The following is a 27,902-nucleotide window of genomic DNA, read 5'->3' on the forward strand; positions in this document are numbered from 1 at the left end:
AACATTTCGGGTAGCCTTCCACAAGCTTCCCAAAATAAGTTGGGTGAATTTTGGCCCATTCCTCCTGACAGAGCTGGTGTAACTGAGTCAGGTTTGTAGGCCTCCTTGCTCACACACACTTTTTCAGTTCTGCCAACAAATTTGCTATAGGATTGAGGTCAGGGCTTTGTGATGGCCACTCCAATACCTTGACTTTGTGGTCCTTAAGCCATTTTGCCACAACTTTGGAAGTATGCTTGGGGTCATTATCCAATTGGAAGACCCATTTGCGACCAAGCTTTAACTTCCTGACTGATGTCTTATGTCTTGAGATGTTGCTTCAATATATCCACATCATTTTCCTTCCTCATGATGCCATCTATTTTGTGAAGTGCACCAGTCCCTCCTGCAGCAAAGCACAGCATGATGTTGCCACCCCCGTGATTCACGGTTGGGATGGTGTTCTTCGGCTTGCATGCGTCCCCCTTTTTCCTCCAAACATAACTATGGTCATTATAGCCAAACAGTTCTATTTTTGTTTCATCAGACCAGAGGACATTTCTCCAAAAAGTACGATCTTTGTCCCCATGTGCAGTTGCAAACCGTAGTCTGGCTTTTTTATGGCGGTTTTGGAGCAGTGGCTTCTTCCTTGCTAAGCAGCCTTTCAGGTTATGTCGATATAGGACTCGTTTTACTGTGGATATAGATACTTTTGTACCTGTTTCCTCCAGCATCTTCAGAAGGTCCTTTGCTGTTGTTCTGGGATTGATTTGCACTTTCGCACCAAAGTACGTTCACCTCTAGGAGACAGAACGCGTCTCCTTCCTGAGCGGTATGACGGCTGCGTGGTCCCATGGTGTTTATACTTGGGTACTATTGTTTGTACAGATGAACATGGTACTTTTAGGCGTTTGGAAATTGCTCCCAAGGATGAACCAGACTTGTGGAGGTATACCATTTTTTTTCTGAGGTCTTGGCTGATTTCTTTTGATTTCCCCATGATGTCAAGCAAAGAGGCACTGAGTTTGAAGGTAGGCCTTGAAATACATCCACAGGTACACCTCCATTTGACTCAAATTATGTCAATTAGCCTATCAGAAGCTTCTAAAGCCATGACATCATGGAATTTTCCAAGCTGTTTAAAGGCACAGTCAACTTAGTGTATGTCAACTTCTGACCCACTGGAATTGTGACACAGTGAATTATGAGTGAAATAATCTGTCTGTAAACAATTGTTGGAAAAATTACTTGTGTCATGCACAAAGTAGATGTCCTAACCGACTTGACAAAACTATAGTTTGTTAACAAGACATTTGTGGAGTGGTTGAAAAACGAGTTTTAAAGACTAAAAGTATGTAAACTTCCGACTTCAACTGTATATGCAAATCCTACTTATTAGGTGTAGAACAGAAGAACGTATCAAAGAAAAAAGTAGAAACAAACCTAAATGTACTCATGTTTTTCCATATAGCAGTTCTGTGTGTCGGTGAAAAAGAAGATGGTGCCGACAGACATGGCAGCTCTGCTTCTGGCTCCTAAGTAACTTTGCAGTATTTTGTTTTTTTTAGTGTTATTTCTTACATTTTTAGCCCAGAACGTTTTTTGTGTTATTAAATACAGCCGGAAAGAACTTTTGGATATCAGAGCGGCGGTCACTCACCAGCAGTATGACCAGAAATACGACTTTCCTGAATTGGATCCTTTGTTTGAACCTCCCAGGGCAATTTAACTTATCCCAGAGGCTGCTCCAAGACACCGCCGGTGAAGAAGAGTTATTCAGAGTGGACTTCTAGTCTGACTCAGGAGGCATGCACACCATCCACCGCTTCCGAGTATTTTACTTGCTAATGTTCAGTCCTTGGACAATAAAGTAGACGAGCTCAGGGCAAGGATCACCTTCCAGAGAGACATCAGGGACTGTACCATACTCTGTTTCACGGAATCATGGCTCTCTCAGGATATACTGTCCCCGTCCATACAGCCAGCTGGATTCTCAGTACATCGCGCAGACAGGAATAAAGAACTCTTCGGGAAGAAGAAAGGTGGTGGTGTATGTTTCATGATTAACTACTCATGGTGTGATTGTGATAACATACAGGAACTCAAGTCCTTTTGTTCAAGGGGGCTTTATTGGCATGGGAAACATACACTACCGTGCGAGAAAGGCTATTCCATGCGAGAAATTGCCAAGAAACTGAAGATCTCGTACAACGCTGTGTACTACTCCCTTCACAGAATAGCGCAAACTGGCTCTAACCAGAATAGAAAGAGGAGTGGGAGGCCCCTGTGAACAACTGAGCAAGAGGACAAATACATTAGAGTGTCTAGTTTGAGAAACATGCGCCTCACAGGTCCTCAACTGGCAGCTTCATTAAATAGTACCCGCAAAACACCAGTCTCAACATCAACAGTGAAGAGGCGACTCCGGAATGCTGACCTTCTAGGCAGAGTTGCAAAGAAAAAGCAATTTCTCAGACTGGCCAATAAAAAGAAAAGATTAAGATGGGCAGTCTGACATATCGCTTTTATTTTAGTATAGCAATGAATAGCCTTCATTTCTCAGAACAAGAATAGACTGACGAGTTTTAGAAGAAAGTTATTTGTTTCTGGCCATTTTGAGCCTGTAATCGAACCCACAATTGCTGATGCTCCAGATACTCAACTAGTCTCAAGAAGGCCAGTTTTATTGCTTCTTTAATCAGCACAAAAGTTTTCAGCTGTGCTAACATAATTGCAAAGAGGTTTTCTAATGATCAATTAGCCTTTTAAAATGATAAACTTGGATTAGCAAACACAACATGCCATTGGAACACAGGACTGATGGTTGCTAATAATGGGCCTCCGTACGCCTATGTAGATATTCCATTAAAAATCAGCCATTTCCAGCTACAATAGCCATTTACAACATTAACAATGTCTACACTGTATTTCTGATCAATTTGATGTTATTTTAATGGACAAGAAAATTTGAAAACAAGAACATTTCTAAGTGACCCCAAAATGTTGAACAGTAGTGTATGTCTACTGTGTAATATTTATTGTGACGTTAATGAATTATATGTTTTCAATGTAATGGATGTATTGAATTGATCGGATGTACAAGCCTCTAGAGTTGATTCTAGTGTTTCACAGTGGTATATGAACTGACGAAGATCCAACTCGGATTGAAACGTTGTCGTTTTTGTGGGTCTGGTTAAATCACCATGGGAACATACCAGAGTTGCGGACATTCCTTTTTTCCTCCCTTCCTGATTAAGCCACCCCTCCTGAAATCCCTTCTCCCTGTGGCTATACTGCTGAACGATGGTGCCTTTTAAAGCACACAAGCCCTAATTAATTAAATGCAGACAGATTGAAAGATAGCCAGTCTGCAATGATTCTACTACACCGCCAGTGTCGGCTTCTCCACATTGCTTTCATTACCAAAGATTGAGGGAATGAGAGAGAGAGAGAGAGAGAGTGAGAGAGAGAGCAAGATGTGGGGGTGAGTGAATGATAGAGATGAAGAAAGCAAAAGCAAAAGAGAAAAAGAAAGAAAGAAAGAAAGAAAGAGAGAGAGAGAGAGAGAGAGAGAGAGAGAGAGAGAGAGAGAGAGAGAGAGAGAGTACATACTGCCACTTCTGTCTTTGCATGCTGTTCTAAAGCAAGGTTATGCATAATGCATCCGTTTGGTCTCAGGGTAGTCTTCAAAAACGCTAGCGTACATTGGGAAAACCATAAATTCACAGTTTCCTCCTTCGGTAGACCCAGGGCGAAAAGTGGGATGCATTGCTTAACACAGTGCAATGTGGGGCGGCAGTTGAGAATCAGAGATGACATGTTACAGTATGTTGTCAGATTTAATCATGTGGATTTATACTTGCTCTGCAATTTTTAACTTTTTATTCTAGTTTGTGGAATGGCATCATGAAAAGGCCTAACTTGGTCTGCATTTCAATCAACTGTAGATAAAGGTAAACCCCATTGTGGTTCACACACACTGTTTCTGCTATATTTTAAGCACAGGTGTGGTTTAGAGGCATTATTCAATGACGTTGTCCACAGCGAGCGTTTGCAGCTAACTATTTCTGAGTTAACACCTTAGATATAGTGCAAACATTCACAATTAATTTAGAAGTACAGTTTTCCTTTATCTGTTATGGATTGAATTGGGGCCTTTGGTCATTGAGGGTCAATAACTCACTACCTTCATCATTAAAATAAAGTGTATTTAGGACTTCATGTATGACCTCTGGGTATACAGCATTAATGATGTAGCTCAACTTCAAGTAAATATTTTCTCTGCTAATGGCCAAACTTAAGTTACAGATCTAAGTTAGAGTTGGAATGTCAATGGTAGCCTTCATGCAGCAGTAATTTGAGCATTTCTGCCTGTGAGTAGGTGGGCTGTCTGGGCACTGGCATAAAATCCCTGCAGGCAAGTATGCATAACGAAAATACCTCATTGATCATGGTGTCAAAGCTAACTCTCAACTGTCCAGCAATAGGTCTGCCAATTCATCTTTTCCTTTTTCAACTTCTACATGTTTTCCTTGAGGACTTAAGGTCACGCTGGCCAACAAAACGTCAAGCATGATATCCTGGCCATCCATATAATGTATTACTTAGTTACCTTTTATTGTCAACGCTAAGAAGCTGAATTTGAATATATCTGGTCATATCAACACATACTGGGCCCACTCCCACCAACCACATTTGAAAAAGTTATTAATCATAGTCAAACTACAATCCCTTGAGTAAGTTCTTAGCATTTAAAGCTGGAATCAAGCAAAGGAGCGGGCAAGAAGCTGGCATAAGGCTAAAAGAGCCTAAAGTTAGAAACATAAGTGAATTGGAAAAAATTTAATAATAAATGTAAACCAATGACCTTGTGCAGCCGGGGCCCATTTGTCATCAAGAAGAATGTCAAGGAATAGAGACCTAATTCGAGATCAATACGTGAAATAACAGATCTTCTCTCGACTGGGTGTTCATCAAGGAGATCTAAGAAGCTCTTAGGCGATGATGAAACGCGTGACAATTTTCTTCAAAGTTTGTGCTATATGCCCATAAATCATCTCCAAATGGGTTCTGAAGGGAAAAAATCTCCAAGGCCCTAGTCTGACCCATATTGCTTTAGTGTTCATATTCCCCTAGCATCACCTTCATCTTGACCGGAGGGACTTACAAAAAGGAATATATATGTCTGAAAGAGTTTTGGGGAGGGTGACCATTAGCTGATTTCTCAAACTAGATACGATAACGTTAAAGGGAAACTTCATAATCAGTAATGCACATTCAAAATAGAATGTAACGTCGTATACACAAAAACACTATATTTTACGCTAAAAGAAATACAAATATTTATGTATTTAATATCAGCCCCCTCTTACACACACACACTACAATTAAACGGCAATGCCCTGGGAGAGCAGACACAAGTTCCAGACATCATGCCCCGCCTAGCAATTCCAAAACACAGTACAGAGGGTCATGACACAGCAGAACTAATACAGCCCCATCGACTGCCCCCCTCCTGACTCACTCAGGCTCCGAACCAGGCCAGATCCATTTAGGTGCCCAACAGGCTTATCTGAGTGGCTAGCGGCTGGGCTATTGACTCAAACACTGTCATGCATACAAGGCAGGCTGCGATAGATGCGATCCACAGGGAGCTGAGAAAAGGGGAGGGGGGGGGGGGGGGGGGGTGACTCCCATGCTCCCTTGCTCAGTCTCCAGATAAAACTGGGACGCAAAGTACAATATGTGCTGCTGCAGCCATGCATTGCTTTTCCCTCCAGTTTTGCCTTTTTTTACTCCTTCCCTCTAGACTACCAGACATCTTCCCATAGGGGGGAGCTAGATGTATTAACTTTGACCTTCAGTGGAGAAATACATAAAAGAATGAAGAGAACTTCAACTTTGCTGTTCCCGTTTTGGCTATCGTCACAGCGCAGGGTGGAAGAGATGGAATGAAGGTGTGGAAATTTAAGACGACGGAGAAAGATGGAGCTGTCAGATATCTCTCTACGACCTGTCGCGGTGAACTGGGGCGTGGTCTTGTGCGTTCTTATCTACGGCGGCCATTTTGGCTCCTCTGTTCATCCAGTTTAGCATAACAGAACAGATGAACAGAGGAAATTTGGAAACCGTCAACATCCCAGCATGTCACAGCCTATTTCTTCCAGGTGGTTCAACAATGACAGTCAATTGGTAGGATAAGTCATGCATCAACCCCGGATCGTGGCCACCTACAGGGCTCGTATCTGCTTTGACATCCCCAGGAGTGATAGCTGGGCTGTCATTGTCCCCCATCAGCAATGTCTCAATTGACCCGGACAGCTACGCTACACAGCAGTCTTTCTAATACACTAGGCAAATGCCCTTGAACAGGAAGAGCACGATAGGTCACTCGCACAAATTGGCAGCGACCGGCATGCATTCCATTATTATATTGCCAAAGCCCCTTAGGAATATGATTTGCCAGAACAATACCGATAAATATATGGGAAAACAAGTCACAACAAAAAGATGACTGTTTAATTGGGAGGTTGCCAGCGAACAGACAAACAAAAAACAAACCAATGATGAACGACGGCAATGACGATAATGAAATCGCTATGCAAATGAGTTTGTCTCGTTATGTAAAAAGGAAGACAACCAACATTAAGCTGTGTCTGAGAAATCAGGGAGAGTGGAAAGAAGATGAATGTTCAAAGGACATGAGCGTATGACAAAGCTAGGTTTCCATCCAATTGGCAACAGATCTTCCCACAAGTGGTGTGTTTCCACCAAATCAGTGCGTGATGATGTAGTACGCACAAAATGTACTTTTTCGCTTACGTTTTTATGTACCGAATAAAAATTTAAAGTTCAATGTGTTTCCATTTTCATTTTTGTCACAAAAACTGTTGCATTAAATAGCAAATGTGCCTATTCTGGTCTTGGCATGTGCGCTCCAGCCAACAGCTCGCAGATAAAGTGAAGCTATGCTGTGTGGGTAGGCTAGTCTACATGATTCACAGGAGGTTGGTGAAGGACGGGCTCGTGGTAATGGCTGGAGCAGAATAAGTGCAATGGCATCAAATATACTGAACAAAAATATAAACGCAACATGCAACAATTTCAAAGATTTTACTGAGTTACAGTTCATATAAGGAAATCATCCAATTGAAATAAATTCATTAGGCCCTAATCTATGGATTTCACATGACTGGGAATACAAATGTGCATCTGCTGGTCACAGATACCTTTAAAAAAAAGTAGGGGCATGGATCAGAAAACCAGTCAGTATCTGGTGTGACCACCATTTGCCTCATGCAGCGCGACCCATCTCCTTCGCATAGAGTTGATCAGGCTGTTGATTGTGGTCTGTAGAATGTTGTCCCACTCCTCTTCAATAGCTTTGCGAAGTTACTGGATATTAGCGGTAACTGGAATACGCTGTGTACACGGCGATCCAGAGCATCCCAAACATGTTCAATGGGTGCCATGTCTAGTGTGTATGCAGGCCATGGAAGAACTGGGACATTTTTAGGTTCCAGGAATTGTGTACAGATCCTTGAGAAACTGGGCCGTGCATTATCATGCTGAAACATGAGGTGATGGCGACGGACGAATGGATGACAATGGGCCTCAGGATCTCGTCACGGCATCTCTATGCATTCAAATTGCCATCGATAAAAATGCAATTGTGTTCGTTGTCCGTAGCTTATGCCTGCCCATAACATAACCCCACCGCCACCATGGAGCACTCTGTTCACAACGTTGACTTCAGCAAACCACTCGCCCACACGACACCATACACGTGGTCTGCGGTTGTGAGGCCGGTCGGATGTACTGCCAAATTCTCTAAAATGACGTTGGAGGCTGCTTATCGTAGAGAAATGAAGATTAAATTCTCTGGCAACAGCTCTGGTGGACATTCCTGCAGTCAGCATGCCAATTGCACACTCCCTCAAAACGTGAGACATTTGTGGCATTGTGTTGTATAACAAAACTGCACATTTTAGAGTGGCCTTTTATTGTCCCCAGCACAAGGTGCGCCTGTGTAATGATCACGCTATTTAATCAGCTTCTTGATATGCCACACCTGTCAGGTGGATGGATTATCTTGGCAAAGGAGAAATGCTCACTAACAGGGACGTAAACAAATTTGTGCACAAAATGTGAGAGAAATAAGCTTTTTGTGTGCATGGAACATTTCTGGGATCTTTAATTCCAGCTCATGAAACATGGGACCAACATTTTACATGTTGCGTTTATATTTTTGTTCAGTGTACATCAAACACATGGTTTCCGTGTGTTTGATGCTAATCCATTCACTCCGTTCCAGCCATTATTATGAGCTGTCCTCCCTTCAGCAGCCTCCGCTGATGAGATTATTATGGATGAGAGCAAGATTTTTTGGGGGGTCAATCGTCAGTCAAGCATCGATCATCATGTCACCAGAATCAGACCCTCAATATTTATTGGAAAGGAGCATCAAGATCACCATGCACTTTCACCACCCTGTGAAGTTCATCAGAAGTTATTTCATCTGTAGCCTAATAAACTGCATGCTTCCCCGAGTCGTAGTGGGAGGAGCACACACCATTTCATCGCGTGACTCCAAGTTTACTTCGATATTATATCAATATTTGCGCATAAAGGATGTTCTACTGCCATTTCTTTCATAATTCATTTTACAGACACAGAAAGATCCCACCATGTTGAACAAACAAATTATCTGTTGCCATTTATCAAATCTACCGAAACGTCCTGTTTCGATCACAGCTGTCGTGATTTTTTTAAATATACGGTATGACTTTACTCGCATAAAAACTGTCTATGGAAACGTAGTTAGTGAAGCTAACAATTGCTAAGGTTGGAGTGGAGATTCGAGCTAGCTGACTTTTGAAGCAGAAGCTCAGATGGGGAAACCTGATGTTGCAATTTGTCAGAGTGAAGTGTTTAAAACACACACACTCGCTCACACACACACACACACACACGCACAAGCACGCATGCACACTCTCATGCATGCACGCACTCACAAAAACACATGGACAAGCACAAGCACACATACACTCTCTCTCACACTCACTCACGCATGCGCACACACACACACACACACACACACACGCACACACACAGTATTAGACATGAGACTGTGGCAAAGTTAAATAATTAGCATATTTAACATATCAAATGAAAAAGACACTTGCATGAAAATCTACAATAGTGAATTAAAGTGGAAGGTATGATAATTAAATGCATTGCTAGGCTCAAAGTCAAAAATTGCATGTTAATTTAGCGTACAAACGCAGTAAAGTATGATATTAACAAAAAAATGGATTCCTAGTTGTCCACACTGTTTTCATACAGTACCAGTCAAAAGTTTGGACACACCTACTCATTCCAGGGTTTCTCTTTATTTTTTAAAACTATTTTCTACATTGTAGAATAATAGTGAATACATCAAAACTATGAAATAACACATATGGAATCATGTATTAACCAAAAAGTGTTAAACAAATTTGCCACCCTTTGCCTTGACAGCTTTAGACATTCTTGGCATTCTCTCAACCAGCTTCATGAGGTAGTCACCTGGAATGCATTTAAATTAACAGGTGTGCCTTGTTAAAGTTAATTTGTGGAATTTCTTTCCTTCTTAATGCGTTTGAGCCAATCAGTTGTGTTGTGACAAGGTAGGGTAGGTATACAGAAGATAGCCCTATTTGGTAAAAGACCAAGTCCATATTATGGCAAGAACAGCTCAAATAAGCAAAGAGAAATGACAGTCCATCATTAGTCAATCAGGAACATTTCAGCAAGTTTCTTCAAGTGCAGTCGCAAAACCATCAATCGCTATGATGAAACTGGCTCTCATGAGGACCACCACAGGAAAGGAAGACCCAGAGTTACCTCTGCTGCAGAGGATAAGTTCATTAGAGTTACCAGCCTCAGAAATTGCAGCCCAAATAAATGCTTTACAGAGTTCAAGAAACAGACACATTTCAACATCAACTGTTCAGAGGAGACTGCGTGAATCAGGCCTTCATGGTCAAATTGCTGCAAAGAAACCACTACTAAAGGACACCAATAATAAGAAGAGACTTGCTTGGGCCAAGAAACACGAGCAATGGACATTAGACCAGTGGAAATCTGTCCTTTGGTCTGATGAGTCCAAGTTTCATATTTTTGGTTCCAACCGCTGTGTCTTTGTGAGACGCAGAGTAGGTGAACGGATGATATCTGCATGTGTGGTTCCCACCGTGAAGCATGGAGGAGGAGGTGTGATGGTGTGGGGATTCTTTGCTGGTGACACTGTCTGTGATTTATTTAGAATTCAAGGCACACTTAACTAGCATTCTGCAGCGATATGCCATCCCATCTGGTTTGCGCTTAGTGGGCCTATCATTTGTTTTTCAACAGGACAATGACCCAAAACACACCTCCAGGCTGTGTAAGGGCTATTTGACCAAGAAGGAGAGTGATGGAGTGCTGCATCAGATGACCTGGCCTTCACAATCACCCGACCTCAACCCAATTGAGATGGTTTGGGATGAGTTGGACCGCAGAGTGAAGGAAAAGCAGCCAACAAGTGCTCAGCATATGTGGGAACTCATTCAAGACTGTTGGAAAAGCATTCCAGGTGAAGCTGGTTGAGAGAATGCCAAGAGTGTGCAACACTGTCATCAAGGCAAAGGGTGGCTACTTTGAAAAATCTCAAATATAAAATATATTTTGATTTGTTTAACACTTTTTTGGTTACTACATGATTCCAAATGGGTTATTTCATAGTTTTGATGTCTTCACTAATATTATACAATGTAGAAAATAGTAAAAAATAAAGAAAAATCCTTGAATGAGTAGGTGTGTCCAAACTTTTGACTGGTACTGCATATAATGTGGTTTATTCATTATATAAATAGGTGAGGATAACTTAGAAACTATACTTGTATGTGTGGGTTGCTACATTTTGGTAAAAGTGAGTTCCAGCTTATAAAGAACAGCTAAACTAAGTAAATTGCATCCTTAGAAAATTTTTTTGTAATTCAGTCTAAACACAAGCAAACATGACAAAAACGTTGACTTCCACAGACTGAGAAGTGGCATCTCTCTCTCTCTCTACCTCCCTCATTGTTTCCATCTATCTTCTTAACTCTCTCTCCAGTTCTGTCTTTTTCTCTTGCTTGCTTTACATTTACATTTACATTTTAGTCATTTAGCAGACGCTCTTATCCAGAGCGACTTACAGTTAGTGAATACATATTTTTTTTATACTGGCCCCCCGTGGGAATCAAACCCACAACCCTGGCATTGCAAACGCCATGCTCTATCAACTGAGCTACATCCCTGCCGGCCATTCCCTCCCCTACCCTGGACAACGCTGGGCCAATTGTGCGCCGCCCATGAGTCTCCCGGTCGCGGCCGGCTGCGACAGAGCCTGGATTCGAACCAGGATCTCTAGTGGCACAGTTAGCACTGCGATGCAGTGCCTTAGACCACTGCGCCACTCAGGAGACATAGGAGGCTTTCTTTATTTCTCTTTGTATTTTGATTCTCCCGGGAGAAAGGGAAGATTTTGGTATAAATGAACGCTCAGTGAAAGATACATGAACCACATTCTCCGAAGAAACAATCCTAACATCACAATTAAACATGAAAGAGAATTGGAAAATACCACCTTTGAAACTCATTGAGTGGGTAAAAAGTAAAAAGGTAATTCGAGGAGGAAAAGCTCCCTCCTTGTACATGTTGAAAGCCTATCCAAGAATACACTGCGGTATATCGAGGACAGGGATCAGTTAGCTAGACAACAAATTCAAATCATCCTAATATAATAGTTGATTGAGCAATCGTTTCTTTGATAAAACTTGTGTACTTTTCCCCCAGTATGTACGGTGTGCATATTAGGACAGCCTCACAGTCAAAAGGACACTGACACCTACCCCTTGTTACGCTGAAGCTCCTAATATGGACACCGTACATTTGATGATTTAGGAAAGCGGCAACCCGCACCACCTACCTCATCATCGAACAGCTCCATGACGAAGGTGGCCACGCTGCCGTTGATGCCGATGAAGAGGTTGACGCAGGTCAGCACCACGTAGGCCGTGCTGGGGACGCTGAAGATAAACGAGGCTGGGTACATCGTGGGTGTGATAGACCACCTGAAAACACAGACGGTGACGTGAACAGAAGCTTAATCTTTCATATTTTACTATTTAATCACTACAGTAGGAAAGGAGATAGGGGGAGATACATGAAGAGGGGTATATAGACGAGAAGGGCTCTGAAGAGACTCTGGGAAGAGGCTTCATTTCTCCATAAAATGCAGGTGAAAGCTATGATCCCTTATTGATGTCACTTGTGAAATCCATTTCAATCAATGTAGATGAAGGGGAGGAGACAGGTTAAAGAATGATTTTCAAGCCTTGAGACAATTGAGACATGGATTGTGTATGTGTGCCATTCAGAGGGTGGATTTTAACATGAATCTACATTGCTCCATATAAACATTACATCCATAGTCCAATCACAATTTTCTTTTTTTCTGAAAACCTATTTGAACTGGGTAAGTCAGCACATACAAATATCATTTTGGTGCTACTTACCCATACATTACAAGCAGCCAAATCAAAGCTGGTAGGTTAGGAGTGGACACGTAGGCTTTTTGTTGGAAGCACAGGAAGATGACGATGACTATTAGACAAGGGACTATGTAGTTACACTGTAATAAAGACATAACCACTTGTTAGACTATGTAGTTACACTGTAAAAAAGGACACATAACCCCGTATTAAGCATTTTATCACTTTGCGGGGTGTTCTGGGAAGGTAACATCTAACCGTATAGGGTCATTATGACACAATTATAATGATGCCCAGACATATCAGGCTAAGGTCCCTCTCTCTGAAAGAAAGAAAAAGATGATGATGATGAAGATGAAGATTAACTCAAGTAAATGGGAATTCCACACGATTTTGAAATCTATAGATTAGGTTTTAATTAGCCTTCCAAGCTTCCCCTCTTTCATTTGCTCATTAACAAGAGAGCAATCTATTCCCCTTCATACGAGGACACGAGTCTGTGGCTGGCCTGACTGGACAAATCTAAAGAAAACCATCTCACAATTTACGAAAGCGTAGTATAAAATAATATAAATATTCTATCTTAAACAAGTTTTACAATCATGATATTGGATGAAGAATCTCTAAATACTGCAATTGGCATGTCATTTTTTAACTTCTACTCCACATTTCCCACTCTGTACCCTAAGGCTTCAACACTACTTAGGTGGCACTCTGCACGGTCTTATAATGCATTGAAATCCATGAGCCCGATTACAAAACATTAAAAGCAAAACTGCAATATAATTCAAATGAGAACCATAGTCACACATAGCATTAGGACAGCATTGAGGGACAACTCACCGTCTGACAGAGCTTTTCGACCCTATTCAATACTATCCCTTTAAAGATTTTTCGGTGCCATAAAATATTACAATTGTTGGGAAAATGGTAAATGGAAATGGAAAATACTAACTGCTCCTGGCAAAAACCTTTCGGCTGCCTACATAATAACATTTCTCTTCCACTTTGTCAGCATTCATCCATTATTATGGCTAGTAGTGCTGAGCTATTGCCTGATAGACTGTTTACCGCTATTAGGCCTGAGGGAAAGTGTCAATGTTGTACCACTTTGCATCACTGTTTGCCAGTGTCAATAATTCAGCGCTAGTCACTAACAGTTACTCAGGCCTGGGCTTTTTAACAGCCATTGCGATCAAAAGTATATTTACCATTATTGCTGCTGATGAGTATTTGTTTGATACAGCCATTGAATGATCTATTCCTAGGTACACTAGGATTATGTATCCTTATCCAAACTTACTTACTAAGGATGTCCTAATATGGACACCTTAAACAGCAATTTAAAATGCATTATGTGGCACTGACGGAAGGTTTGGTGGATTATTCGACACACGCCTCACTTGTGACCTTCCTCCTATCCCTCTGAATTCAAGTGAAATCACCACAATACCAATTACAACATCCAGAAATAATTTGTTTGGGGTTTCGATACTTTTATTTGGGGTTCGTGCTTGTCCATCCGTTCCTCACAGCAGTCTCATTAAGTTCCCCCTGGTGTGATAACCAATTAGGTGCAAAATGGCAGGAAACCAGGGAGTTGCTGACATCACAATCTCAGGTGCCACATACTGCCGTTGTGCCCTTGAGCAAGGCACTTAATACCTAATGTGTTCCAGGGGCACTACTCTGAGGGTGACCCTGTGCTGCTTCTCGTGTGTGTATGTGTGGTGTCCGGGGGGCTCGGAATTACATAAGACAGCAAAAATATACATTTCCAACTCACATTGGAAATAAAGTTGAATTCTGTAATTATTTTATTTTATGAAAATAACCTACTATATCCCAGGCGAAGTTGGCGACCCAGTAGACGGCCGGGTTGACGCCGCTAACAAATTGCAAGTGCTTGGCTTTGTTGACGCGCTCCTGGATGAGGAAGAGGACGAAGCTCGCTGGGATGAAGGACATGGCGAAGATGACACAGATGGACACCACCAGGTCGGTGGAGGTGGCAGCCCTGAAGAAGGAGAGAGAAAACAGGAAGTTGAGTACAGGTTTGATCCTAGCATGATCAATAGGTCTGGTTGATATTTGACTGGAGAAGGGTCGATTGTTTTAAAGGGAAAGTTGAGTATTTTACAACTCAATGTTAGATGATAAAAACGTAATCTGTGATTTGGTTTTCTTTAAACGTCGGCTAACTTTAGCAACCGCTAGCTAAAAATTCATTTAAGTGATGGGGGCAAAAAAATTGCCAAATCACCTATAAGTAAGGTCAAGCCAAATAAATGAGCTAATTTCAGCTGATTTTGTCATTTTTTATAGGTCCCTCATGCTCTTTTCCATAAATTATTAGCTACTGGTAGCTAATGTAAGGTGAAGTTTTCAAGTGGCTGTTTGAATTACAGTTTCTCCTGGGCCAAAGACTACTTTCAGTGTGAGGACCCATCTAACATAAAGTTATAAAATACTGAACTTCCCATTTGAGAGTGATTGATTTTGCTACTATCGATCCATCGATCAATCTTTAAATGTATTCATTACCCTTTTACATCTTCTGTCATGTACTCTACAGTAACCTAATAGAGCAGTCGAAAACAACCATAAAATATTCAGTCTACTGATGCGCCTGGTGTGTGAACAGCTTGTTTTTATCCTTCTATAAGTGATTATTTTTCATGTGTTCCCATGATGCAGTCACCACATACAAAATTGGGTTTCACTTATTTTTCTCCATTCCCATCACAGGCGGGCGGCGGCACGTTAATTGGGGAGGACAGGCTCATAATAATGGCTGGAACAGAATAAATTGAATGGTATCGAACACATCAGAAAACATGGTTTCCATGTGTTTGATAACATTCCATTTACTCCATTTCAGACATTATCATGAGCTGTTCTCCCCTCAGCAGCCTCCTGTGATTCCAATGATAGACGAATGACTCACTAGGAAACAGTAGGAGTAGCCAACATCAGAGGAAAACCGAGGACACACTTGAAACCCATATACTTCCTTTACTAACAAACCAGAACCAGAGGCCACCCAGACCTTTACCGTGACATTTAGTCCTAACATGGGTGGAGCAAGATAGGGTCACAGTGGGAAAGTGGAAAAAAATCCTGTTCTAGAGCTATGTTATTATGAACATTGGATACATTCCAATGGGCCTTTGTCAAACGTAGTGCACTATATAGGGAATAGGGTGCCATTTGGGACACAAACATTGTCCATGGATCTGAGGCCTATGTCTGCATTGCCCTGAGGGGCTATAGACGGAGGACTGGTCAAGAGGCCTTTTGGTGGAAGTAAGCCTCACAACCTTTCGGGGTGTTGAGTTGCATTCTGAGTGAAATCTCACACTTTCTACACCAGTCGTGTCATCCCACTGGGCACACACTGGTTGATTCAACGTTGTTTCCACATAATTTCAATGAAATGACGTTGAAACAATGTGGGAAAGACGTTGAATTGACGCCTGTGCCCAGTGGGATTAGTCTTGTGCCTTTGATATGGAATGAATGCTACTGAAATATTTGACCTATACTTTAGTTGCTCTGGATAAGAGTACTTAACTACTCAAATGTAATAAAATGTTTGGTTTCATTTATAATGATATGGCCAATTGGACAAATCATATCTATGATCTATGATTATACGTTTATGTATTAGCTATTTTTTTATTGCTATTTTGTATTGATTTATTTTTGTTACTTTTTACCCCCTTTTTCGTGATATCCAATTGGTAGTTACAGTCTTGTCCCATCGCGGCAACTCCCGTAAGGACTCGGGAGAGGCAAAGGTCGAGAGCCATGCGTCCTCCGAAACACGACCCTGCCAAGCCGCACTGCTTCTTGACACACTGCTCACTTAACCCGGAAGCCAGCCACATCAATGTGTCGGAGGAAACACAATACAACTGGCGACCGTGCCAGCGTGGCAAACTCTCCCCTAACCCGGACGATGCTGAGCCAATTGTGCGGCGCCTCATGGGTCTCCCGGTCGCGGCCGGCTGCGTCTGTAGTGGGTCTGGGTCTGTAGTGACGCCTCAAGCACTACGATGCAGTGCCTTAGACCGCTGCGCCACTCGGGAGGCGTCATCTTGGAAATGTTTGATCCTCCATGCGGTTAGAATATCATTCACCGAGCTAAAGGTACAGTGAGGGAAAAAAGTATTTGATCCCCTGCTGATTTTGTACGTTTGCCCACTGACAAAGACATGATCAGTCTATAATTTTAATGGTAGGTTTATTTCAACAGTGAGAGACAGAATAACAACAAAAAAATCCAGAAAAACGCATGTCAAAAATGTTATGAATTGATTTGCTTTTTAATGAGGCAAATAAGTATTTGACCTCTCTGCAAAACATGACTTAGTACTTGGTGGCAAAACCCTTGTTGGCAATCACAGAGGTCAGACGTTTCTTGTAGTTGGCCACCAAGTTTGCACACATCTCAGGAGGGATTTTGTCCCACTCCTCTTTGCAGATCTTCTCCAAGTCATTAAGGTTTCGAGGCTGACGTTTGGCAACTCGAACCTTCAGCTCCCTCCACAGATTTTCAATGGGATAAAGGTCTGGAGACTGGCTAGGCCACTCCAGGACCTTAATGTGCTTCTTCTTGAGCCACTCCTTTGTTGCCTTGGCCGTGTGTTTTAGGTCATTGTCATGTTGGAATATCCATCCACAACCCATTTTCAATGCCCTGGCTGAGGGAAGGAGGTTCTCACCCAAGATTTGATGGTACATGGCCCCGTCCATCCTCCCTTTGATGCGGTGAAGTTTGTCCTGTTCCCTTAGCAGAAAAACACCCCCAAAGCATAACGTTTCCACCTCCATGTTTGACGGTGGGGATGTTGTTCTTGGGGTCACGAGGTGAGATCTTGCATGGAGCCCCAGGCCGAGGGAGATTGACAGTTCTTTTGTCTTTCTTCCATTTGCGAATAATCGCACCAACTGGGTCATACGCAGCATTCCTCCTCCTCCAAACACGGCGAGTTGAGTTAATGCCAAAGAGCTCGATTTTGGTCTCATCTGACCACAACACTTTCACCCAGTTCTTCTCTGAATCATTCAGATGTTCATTGGCAAACTTCAGATGGGCCTGTATATGTGCTTTCTTGAGCAGGGGGACCTTGAGGGCGCTGCAGGATTTCAGTCCTTCACGGCGTAGTGTGTTACCAATTGTTTTCTTGGTGACTAAGGTCCCAGCTGCCTTGAGATCATTGACAAGATCCTCCCGTGTAGTTCTGGGCTGATTCCTCACTGTTCTCATGATCATTGCAACTCCACGAGGTGAGATCTTGCATGGAGCCCCAGGCCGAGGGAGATTGACAGTTATTTTGTGTTTCTTCCATTTGCGAATAATCGCACCAACTGTTGTCACCTTCTCACCAAGCTGCTTGGCGATGGTCTTGTAGCCCATTCCAGCCTTGTGTAGGTCTACAATCTTGTCCCTGACATCCTTGGAGAGCTCTTTGGTCTTGGCCGTGGTGGAGAGTTTGGAATCTGATTGATTGATTGCTTCTGTGGACAGGTGTCTTTTATACAGGTAACAAGCTGAGATTAGGAGCACTCCCTGTATAAAAGACACCTGGGAGCCAGAAATCTTTCTGATTGAGAGGGGGTCAAATACTTATTTCCCTCATTAAAATGCAAATCAATTTAGAACATTTTTGACATGCGTTTTTCTGGATTATTTTGTTGTTATTCTGTCTCTCACTGTTCAAATAAACCTACCATTAAAATTATAGACTGATCATTTCTTTGTCAGTGGGCAAACGTACAAAATCAGCAGGGGATCAAATTCTTTTTTCCCTCACTGTATCTTGCGCTGTCTTGCCTTCCATACTTTCACATTCTGTCAATTCAGAGCTCCTGCTGGTCTCTTTTGATGGAAATATCACCCTCTTTCGGCTCTCCGCTGTCAAATCGAACAGAGTTTCGGGTAGGAGTAGATTTCGGAAGTTCACAAACAAGAGGTGGAAACTGCACCGGAGAGGTGCTGGATGTTTGGGATCAAAGGTCATTCAACAGCACTTCCATTATTCATGTTCGCTGACATGGAGAGCACCAAAATAAAAATGTCCTCCAACCAGATTTCTTCTTTGCTATCCTATCCACATTAAAGAAGAAACACTAGATACAGTGAGGTCCAAAACTATTGGGACAGTGAAATTATTTGTTGTTGTTTTGGCTCTGTACTCCAGCACTTTGGATTAAAATATTGGGACAAATTCACACATATGTGAATTCGGCCCAATACTTTTGGTCCGCCAAAATGGGGGTACTATATACAAAGAGTGATGTAATTTCTAAACGGTTCACCCGATATGGATATAAATACCCTCAAATTAAAGCTTACAGTCTGCCATTTAACCTCATTGTTGTTGTCCCAATACTTTTGGAGCGATTATAGATGTTATGGTGTTAGTTACCCCCCAGTGTAGTTTAATAGCTAATTGCAGATTGCAGACAGTGGGCGATCAACTATTTAGCTAGAGATCTGTAGAGAGGCACAAAGAGTTAATCTCTTCCCTGACTGACTTGTGAGGGACGAAGCACTTAGCAACTGTTTCTCTCTCCTCAGAAGACATTGACCTCTTCTTCATCAGAATACTGTACATCTTCATTTCAACCATTTTGCTATAAAAACGTCCTTGCTGCGTCTGCTTAATTAGCTGTGAAGCAGACTACAGTATATTCTCCCAACTCCTCTAACACACACACACACACACACACACACACACACACACACACACACACACACACACACACACACACACACACACACACACACACACACACACACACATACACACCCCTCCTACCTTCCTGCCCTACCACAATCTCTCGCCAGACTACCTGCCAGGTAATTAACATAATAAACAAGTCATGCCGCGCCGCCTCAACATTAATTCATCAGCGCGGGCTGGACACAATTAGGATGCGTAAACAATAAATAATTTACGCAGTGGGTGCCGCCCCACTTTCAACAGTTTTCAATAGGTTTATCTAGACCCCACTCACCGGGCACGAGGATTGTTTGAGGAAAGCGATTGGCTAATGAGGTAACCCTGAACAAGGACTAGTGGCTAATCACTGTGAGGGGACATGCACCCCGCTAATAAAGTAATAAACAGTATAGTAGGGGAGAGCTTTTAATGTGCCTGGTGTTTTTGCCTAAGGTCTAGAGTGAGGTGCGGCATCAAACATGGAGGTGTGGAGGGGGGGTTAGCAAACCATAATGAGTAGTCAAATAATAGTCTACCTTTGAATTGTTTCAGTAAATAATTGTCCAGACAGTAGGTGTAGCCATAACGCAGAAATGGTTTTATTGTTTTATTAAAGGACATGGGAGATTTGGTGACAGAACAGGTCTCTCTCTGATTCACTGAAGACCTAGCAAGCTCCAGGTCACAGAGACCCACCATGATGATTAATCTGCTTATGCTAGGAGAGCATTGCAGTCAGTCTAGTCAAAATGCCTAGACAGAAGCTACCCCCTAAATTGCCTACAACCACCACAACACATTTTACTGTCTGCTCCATTTAAAGCAATACTTTGTGGAGAACAACTCTTAAATTAGGGCAATGACGCAGGGACACGATGCATGATCGCATAGAACACGAACACTCAAATGTTTTACTCCTTACCTTTTAACTCTGGTAATTCATGATCGAAAGTTCATCTTTAGATCATGGATAATAAATTCCCCGCAGGGACCACATGGAGAGAGAGAGAGTGAAATGAGAGAGACAAACAGAGAGGGGGTCTGAATCTACAGTATGGAAGCGAAGCCATTGTAATTATCGTTTAGCTACACTTCCATGTCTTTTCTCTCTGTCTCAACACTGTTGCTATTACCTGACCACTACATAAATACCTTATTTAGATAGAGGTGGTAACACAAGAAAGGAACAAGGAATTAAATGGTATCTATGGCATGAGGATCGCATCATGTGTCAAAGTCGAAACTGACATTTCAGCAAACAAAGTGTGAAAACTGCGCATAGGCCTAATTTGACATCTACATATATAGATGTGCAGTACAGCTTTAGGTTATGTTATGATAAGTTACTGTATGTTATGATGCTATGTTATGCTACTACTTATTCTACGCTAGGATATGTTATGTAATTATATTCTGCTATAATACTGCATGTTACATTATATTATGTAATGTTACGTTGCATTATGTTATTTTATATTATGCAAGTCTCTCTCTCCCTCTTTCCCTCTCTCCCTCTCTCCCTCTCTCCCTCCCTCCCTCCCCCGGAGCTGATACATCCTGACTCACAGTGCCTGGTAGGAGAGCTGAGCCTTGGTGAGGTTGAGAGGGTGGCTGGAGGTGGAGATGCCGTACTCCCTGGGGTCACGGCCCATAGGCAGGTTGCCCCTCAGGATGGCGTTGTTGGCCACGTTGAGGAACGAAACGATCCCGTGCCACGCCTGGTTGTAGAACCACACCTGGAGACATGGCAGATGGTTCATTGCTGTTATAGTTCAAAGACAATATAAAGCATATGGGGCTAGTTTCCCGGACAAAGATTATGAATAGTCCTGGGCTAAAAAGAATGTTCAATGGAGATTCTCCATTTAAAGTTTAATCTGGGTCTGGAAAACTAGTCCATGGAGTGTACCTTACACCAGACCTACAGTGCCTTGCAAAAGTATTCATCCCCTTGGCGTTTTTCCTATTTTGTTGCATTACAACCTGTAATTTAAATGGATTTTTATATTAATGGACATACATAAAATAGTCCAAATTGGTGAAGTGAAATTAAAAAATAACTTGTTTCAAAAAAATCTGTAACGGAAAAGTGGTGCGTGCACATGTATTCACCCCCTTTGCTATGAAGCCCCGAAATAAGATCTGGTGCAACCAATTACCTTCAGAAGTCACATAATTAGTTAAATAAAGTCCACCTGTGTGCAATCTAAGTGTCACATGATCTCAGTATATATACACCTGTTCTGAAAGGTCCCAGAGTCTGCAACACCACTAAGCAAGGGGCACCACCAAGCAAGCAGCACTATGAAGACCAAGGAGACCTCCAAACAGGTCAGGGACAAAGTTGTGGAGAAATACAGATCAGGGTTGGGTTATAAAAAAATATCAGAAACTTTGAAAATCCCACGGAGCACCATTAAATCCATTATTAAAAAATGGAAAGAATATGGCACCACAAAAAACCTGCCAAGAGAGGGCCGCCCACCAAAACTCACGGACCAGGCAAGGAGGGCATTAATCAGAGAGACAACAACGAGACCAAAGAGCACCCTGAAGGAGCTGCAAAGCTCCACAGCGGAGATTGGAGTATCTGTCCATAGGACCACTTTAAGCCGTACACTCCACAGACCTGGGCTTTACGGAAGAGTGGCCAGAAAAAAGCCATTGCTTGAAGAAAAAAATAAGGAAAAACGTTTGGTGTTTGCCAAAAGGCATGTGGGAGACTCCCCAAACATATGGAAGAAGGTACTCTGGTCAGATGAGAGTAAAATTGAGCTTTTTGGCCATCAAGAAAAACGCTATGTCTGGCACAAACCCAACACCTCTCATCACCTCGAGAACACCATCCCCACAGTGAAGCATGGTGGTGGCAGCATCATGCTGTGGGGATGTTTTTCATCGGCAGGGACTGGGAAACTGGTCAGAATTGAAGGAATGATGGATGGCGCAAAATACAGGGAAATTCTTGAGGGAAACCTGTTTCAGTCTTCCAGAGATTTGAGACTGCGACGGAGGTTCACCTTCCAGCAGGACAATGACCCTAAGCATACTGCTGAAGCAACACTTGAGTGGTTTAAGGGGGAACATTTAAATGTCTTGGAATGGCCTAGTCAAAGCCCAGACCTCAATCCAATTGAGAATCTGTGGTATGACTTAAAGATTGCTGTACACCAGCGGAACCCATCCAACTTGAAGGAGCTGGAGCAGTTTTGCCTTGAAGAATGGGGAAAAACCCCAGTGGCTAGATGTGCCAAGCTTATAGAGATATACCCCAAGAGACTTGCAGCTGTAATTGCTGCAAAAGGTGGCTCTACAAAGTATTGACTTTGGGGGGGTGAATAGTTATGCAAGTTTTCTGATTTTTTTTGTTTCACACCAAAAAATATTTTGCATCTTCAAAGTGGTAGGCATGTTGTGTAAATCAAATGATACAAACTCCCAAAAAATCAATTTTAATTCCAGGTTGTAAGGCAACAAAATAGGAAAAATGCCAAGGGGGGTGAATACTTTCGCAAGCCACTGTATGTAGCACCAAAACAAGTGAAAAAAGTATCAAGATGTGCAAAGACTTAGCATAACACAACCGTTATTCCATGGTATAAGTACATCTCTTTATGGAGCTACTGTATCCTGCATCATCAGATATGCAATAGGCAGTAATCTCTCACCACTGTTTATTCCGTTAATTCTGCAAAAGTGATTATTTATTTATTTTATGGAAATTATACAGTATAGTTCAATGTCTATGTAAACATGGCCCTTTGGTTAAATTAGCATCTTGATAGTACATAAAATATAATATTTTCTTTACGTACAGTAACAGCAACTACCACAACAAAAAAGCTCGCAAGTTGAACACAAGTCACCCCGCTAAAAAAGTTATAACAAACGATTGAGTACTTTTCTCTTTAAGATGCTCCCGGTGCCTGTATCTCCCGTTGTGCAGGAGAAGAATGTTCTAGAAAGAGAGCACCCCTGCTGATAGTGCTGGTCTAATTAAGATTAGATGGAGTTTGGGCCTACCGTAACACTGTATCACACACACACAGTAACACACACACAAACACACACACACACACTCAAGGTGCACGCACACACACAAGCACATTCATATGCACAAGCACACACTCACACTTTTCTTGTCTCTCACACGGTCCACATACACTCCCCAAAGATATTTGTGGTTAACTACAGCATTAGCGACTTAAACAATTGCACAGAAAAATGCCATTTTGGTTTATCCAATGCTAGTGCTTAAGTTATTTCGACTGCAGTTTCTTTTCATCAATTCCACAATGCACTGGATTCCGTTTTCCTCAAACCTGGGGGGACTTGTTGCTAGACTCCCATTAGATACATCAAACATGGTGGACATCAAAAGAGTGGAAGAGAGTGGAAGTTAATGCTATAAAGAACCGTATGAAGCTAGCTAAGTTAACACTGCTACCACAGAATTCAAGCAGTCTAATTGCATCAAACATCAACCATAAAGGCTGCTGTTGAATCCATTGGAGAATTATAACTCCATAATGCTAACAGGATCCATTTTGTACTATGCACTTCTTCTTTTCGCTGCTTTATCTTGTCTCAATGGAGGATCTTCGTCTAGATTAGAACTCCGTACTGAATAATACATTTATAAAGTAATTTGAACCACTCAACCACTCCCTATACAGTTTAGTCAAGGTGTCTGTGATGGGAATTAAGTGATTCAGACACAGCTCAGATTACAGGTAAAACCCAGGAGATGGCCTTGTCTTGTATGATTTGTGATTATCATTGCACTACACAGGCAGAGATCTATCTGTGTACCAGCGTTGAACTATACCTGCTACTGTATCCTCTCACAAAGCACTCAAGATGATGATCAAACAAAAATGGTAATAGCCGCCAAGGAGCCACTGAGTCTCTAAGCCTCAAGATGAACGATGATATAATACCTTGACGTTATCCCTGGTCCCAAGCTCTTTCAGGAGTGTCTTGGCGTTCAGGAGGATCTGATCGGTCGTGTTATCCTAATGAAGGAGAGAATAATATTATTTTTTTAAAGAGAACGAGGCTTAACTGGACACACTTGGGAAAATACATATCCTCTTTGAAATGCAAAACATCATGGAACAGCAATATCTCTATATTGCTGAGGCCCACTTATTTTATATAGGCTGGAGAAGTAACATTATTTTGCTTGTTATTTCGGCAAACCTGCAGCACTGACCTCTGCTTGCATCTCTCACTCACTCTCCCTCTCTCTTTCTCGCTCTCTCTCTCCCCCCCTCTCCCACCTCCCCCCCCCACAAGAAAAAAAAACTGTCATGGTATATAAAAGTTTATAGAGGGGAGGTAGGGTAGTCCTACACATGAGATGCTTGATACATATGACCCCTGGGTACTAGCGCTGTAGAGGGCAGGTGGGAGTGGAAGCCGATTGAGTTAACGTTGATGACCGAGTGGGGGCCGAATGATTTCGCCAACCCAGCACTGCCTTCCACTTGCATCTCTCTCCTTTAAATATTTTTTTATCTCTTTTCTCACTATGGAAATTCCTCCACATGGTGTTATAACATATAATACAGTAGAGTGGGTGGGCCGCATGGGTTGCGTAAAAAAAATATCCACTATGGTCATGTTTCAAGTGAAATGGACCTTGGGATGAGTGCTGCTGAGAACCGTGTGATTTGTGATGGCCCGTCGTCACGCCTGTGCCCGGTTCCAGTTCAGCCCGGCCCGGTGCACACTGCACGCATTAAACGTGTGATATAAATGCAAATGGTTCCTTCTGTCTGCAGCACCTCAAATCAAAGGCCTACAATACGAGACGAAGGAAGAGAAAAACAGAGGGAGTAAGAGAAATAGGGAGGGAGGGAGAAAAACAGAGGGAGTAAGAGAAAGAGGGAGGGAGGGAGGAAAACAGAGGGAGTAAGAGAAAGAGGGAGGGAGGGAGGAAAACAGAGGGAGTAAGAGAAAGAGGGAGGGAGTGTTTGCACACTATACTCGTCGTCTCTCTATTTAGCAGAAACACACAGAACACCGACCATCTAATTGATTATTTATGAGCTCAGGAACAGTTACAAGCCCTTTTTGCTCTCCGTAATTCTGCCTTCCGCAAAGCTGGGGCTCTTTAACATATTTTGCTTTTACTTCTCCCTTTTGAAGGATGGGGAGTGAGGGCGGAGGAAACCAGAGGGGGGTGAGGTGGAGGGAGAAAGAGGCTGGTGCAGGTTGGCACCATAGAGGGCACGACACTGGCATGCGTTCTTCCTGAGGATTAGCTCCTTGTTTCACTGGTATTGTTTCTGTGGCAGACGGGAAGACATGGCGGGCGAGACAGAGGGGAGTCAGGGAACCCCGGCGAGCATTTACTGATGCTTATCCCTCATGAAACGACTTCATCCTCAAGGACAATTGTGCTCGTATGGCCAATGAGCCGGACGCCCACACAGCCACAGCCAGCGATACGACGGTGGCACGATGCGTTCTGTTGACTACATGACGAGTTGCGGCCTATGTTAAAAATCTGTTTTGGCTCTTAAGACACTGTATTTGACTACTTTAATGACTAGTCTTTCCTAATTGTCTTCAAGCATTGTGTGTTTTGTATTTGCCATGTTATAATATCTTCCTTTGTCACGATCGTTTACGGAAGAGACGGACCAAGGCGCAGCGTGATAAGCGTACATATTTATTAACGTACTGAACACGAACAAAACAACAAACAAATGATACGTGAAGTCCAAGGTAGACTAATAACATACCTATACGGAACAAGATCCCACAACTAACTGGTGCCAACAGGCTGCCTAAGTATTGTCCCCAATCAGAGACAACGAGCTACAGCTGCCTCTGATTGGGAACCACCCTGGCCAACATAGATCTAAACGATCTAGAAGCTAAACATAGAAAAACATAACATAGAAACTACACACCTGGCTCAACATTTAAGAGTCCCCAGAGCCAGGGCGTGACATTACCCCCCCCCCCCAAAGGTGCGGACTCCGACCGCGCAACCTAAACATAACAGGGTAGGGGCCGGGTGGGCATTCCGCCTCGGAGGCGGATCCGGCTCCGGGCGTGACCACCACCTATCCTCCGCCTCCCTGTTGCGCCCCTGGTCTGGTCTGGACCTCAGTGCGCTGCTTCCCCTCTCCTTCCTCCCACGACGTACCAAGTCCTATCTGGACCCTGGTGTGGGAGACCCCGAACCTGGAGAGGGGCTGACGTCTGGGTCTGGACTGGCACCGCTGACTGGAGCTGGACCCGACGACGGTGGATCGAACTGCACAGACTCCGGACTGGAGCCGCTGACCGGAGCTGGACTGGGCACCGGTGGAGCGGACTTCTCTGGCTCCGGAGTGGAGCCGCTGACCGGAGCTGGACTGGGCACCGGTGAAGCGGACTTCTCTGGCTCCGGAGTGGAGCGGCTGACCGGAGCTGGACTGGACCCCGGTGGAGCGGATTGCTCTGACTCCGGAGTGGATCCGCTGACTGGAGTTGGACCGGACCCCGGTGGAGCGGATTGCTCTGGCTCCGGAGTGGAGCAGCTGACCGGTGCCGGACCAGGCACCGGTGGAACAGGCACGGGCCGTGCCGGACTGGACACACACACCACTGGCTTGGTGCGGGGAGCAGGAACGGGCCGGACCGGGCTGACGACGCGCACCACTGGCTTGGTGCGAGGGACAGGAACAGGCCGGACCGGGCTGGCGACACGCACCACTGGCTTGGTGCGGGGAGCAGGAACGGGCCGGGCCGGACTGGGAACACGCACCACTGGCTTGGTGCGGGGAGCAGGAACGGGCCGGGCCGGACTGGGAACACGCACCACTGGCTTGGTGCGGGGAGCAGGAACGGGCCAGGCCGGACTGGGAACACGCACCATTGGCTTGGTGCGGGGAGCAGGAACGGGCCGGGCCGGACTGTGGAGGTGGACTGGAGGTCTGGAGCGGAGAGCTGACACAACCCGTCCTGGCTGGATGCCTACCTCCACACAATATGTGTGAGGCATTAGCACAGGACGTACGAGGCTGTGCACGCGTACTGGCGATACAGTACGTAGCACCGGCGCAGGATATACGGTACCGAGGAGGCGTACTGGAGACCACGAGCGTTGAGCCGGCACACCCCGTCCTGGCTGAATGCCCAACTTCGCACGACACGTGCGTGGTGCTAGCACAGGACGTACAGGACTGTGCCGGAACACTCGCGGCACAGTACGTAGCTCCGCATAACACGGAGCCTGCCCAGTCACACGCTTCCTAGCATGAGTACGGGGAGTTGGCTCTGCTCTAACACTAGGCTCCGCCAACCACCCTTTTAGCCCCCCCAAAAAACATTATTGGGGCTGTCTCTCGGGCTTCCTCCTCGGCCGGCACCTTCTGCGTTGCCGCTGCTCCTCTCTATAGCGCGCCTCCACTGTCTCCTCCCAAGGACGGCGATCCATTCCGGCCTGAATTTCCTCCCAAGTCCAGGCTGTCTGCTCCTGGACACGCTGCTTGGTCCTCATTTGGTGGGATCTTCTGTCACGATCGTTTACGGAAGAGACGGACCAATGCGCAGCGTAATAAGCGTAAATATTTATTAACGTACTGAACACGAACAAAACAACAAACAAACGATACGTGAAGTCCAAGGTAGACTA

At 43.7% G+C, this 27,902-nt stretch overlaps 1 pseudogene across 1 annotated transcript in view; it reads right to left on the reverse strand.

Moving 5' to 3' along the window:
• LOC311132586 (phospholipid-transporting ATPase ABCA1-like) overlaps positions 1-27,902 on the reverse strand; it is a 256,970-nt pseudogene that overhangs the window by 55,466 nt on the left and 173,602 nt on the right. Inside the window, exons 35-39 of the transcript in view lie at positions 24,208-24,282; positions 20,834-21,003; positions 14,376-14,553; positions 12,561-12,676; positions 11,972-12,116 (exon numbers count right to left, since the gene is read on the reverse strand). The product of the transcript in view is annotated as a phospholipid-transporting ATPase ABCA1-like (transcript). The remainder of the gene's footprint in view (positions 1-11,971; positions 12,117-12,560; positions 12,677-14,375; positions 14,554-20,833; positions 21,004-24,207; positions 24,283-27,902) is intronic.

This window comes from Coregonus lavaretus, assembly GCF_964263955.1.
Source record: "Coregonus lavaretus genome assembly, chromosome: 7".
In the NCBI taxonomy this organism is placed as follows: domain Eukaryota; kingdom Metazoa; phylum Chordata; class Actinopteri; order Salmoniformes; family Salmonidae; genus Coregonus; species Coregonus lavaretus.